This window comes from Miscanthus floridulus, chromosome 11 (genome assembly GCF_019320115.1).
Source record: "Miscanthus floridulus cultivar M001 chromosome 11, ASM1932011v1, whole genome shotgun sequence".
NCBI lineage: Eukaryota > Viridiplantae > Streptophyta > Magnoliopsida > Poales > Poaceae > Miscanthus > Miscanthus floridulus.
In genome coordinates, this window is record NC_089590.1 from 86701942 (window position 1) to 86703637 (window position 1696).

Below are 1696 nucleotides of genomic sequence, written 5' to 3' on the forward strand. Positions count from 1 at the left end.
CCCCATGGGGGGCACCTATGATCTTTGTGGATAAGAAGGATGGTAGTCAACGGATGTGTGTGGATTACCATTCACTTAATGAGGTTACAATCAAGAATAAATACTCTTTGCCTAGGATTGACGACCTGTTTGATCAGTTGAGAGGAGCCCATGTGTTTTCCAAGATTGATCTCTGCTCAGGGTACCATAAGCTAAAGATTCGAAACTCGGACATACCCAAGACAGCATTCACTACACGGTATGGATTATATGAGTACAGCATTATGTTTTTTGGATTGACCAATGCACCTGCATACTTCATGTATCTGATGAATAAGGTGTTCATGGAATTTCTGGATAAATTTGTGATGGTATTCATAGATGACATACTAACATTCTCCAAGATTGAAGAAGAACATGCTGAACATATAAGGTTGGTCTTGCAAAAGCTTAGAGAGCATAAGTTGTACGCTAAGCGGAGCAAGTGTGAGTTTTGGTTGAAGGAAGTCTCTTTTCTGGGTCATGTAGTCTCCAATGGTGGAATAGCAGTGGATCCAGGCAAAGTGCAAGATGTACTGAATTGGAAACCACCAACTACTATAAGTGAGATTCGTAGCTTTTTGGGATTGGCTAGATACTGCAGAAGGTTCATTGAAGGTTTTTCCAAGCTAGCCAAGCCTATGACAGCTCTGTTGGAAAAGAATGCTAAGTATGTATGGTCAGATAAATGCCAGGCAAACTTTGATGAGTTAAAGAAGAGATTGACTACAGCTCCAGTATTAATTTTGCCCGATTTAAGCAAGAACTTCTCTATATATTGTGACACATCCCGTTTAGGGCTTGGATGTGTGCTTATGCAAGAAAGAAGAGTGGTGGCATATGCATCTAGACAACTAAGGAAGCATGAGTTGAATTATCCTACTCATGACTTGGAATTGGCAGCTGTGGTTCATGCTTTAAAGATCTAGAGACATTATCTAATTGGACATAAGAGTGATATCTATACTGATCATAAGAGTTTGAAGTATATCTTTACCCAATCAGATCTGAATCTAAGACAACGTCGTTGGTTGGAATTGATCAAAGACTATGATTTGGAAGTGCATTATCACCCGAGAAGGGCAAACATCGTAGCGGATGCACTTAGCAGAAAGAGCTATGCCAACGGACTTCAGATGACATCTATGTCAGCAAAGTTGTGTGCTGAAATGGAGTATCTCAACTTGAGCCTTGTCACTAATGCAACGGAATTGGTGATAGAGCCTACCTTGGAGCAAGAGATACGCAAAGGTCAAATGGAGGATGAAAAACTTAAGGAGATAGCAGGGAACGTAGTGCTTGGAAGGCACCCGGATTCAGAATGGATGAGAATGGCACTCTTTGGTTCGGAAAAAGGATATGTGTTCCTGAAGTGAAAGCTATCCGTGATGCAATTCTGCAAGAGGCCCATGAGTCTGCTTATTCTATGCATCCCAGAAGTACCAAGATGTACTTGGATCTCAAGGAGAAGTATTGGTGGTATGGTTTGAAGAGAGATGTGGTAGAATATGTGGCTTTGTGTGACACTTGTCAAAGAGTGAAAGCTGAGCATCAAAGACCTGCAGGGTTACTACAACCAATGAAGATTCCTGAATGGAAATGCGAAGAAGTTGGTATGGATTTTATTGTAGGATTGCCCCGCACTCAAAGAGGCTATGATTCAATATGGGTAATAGTG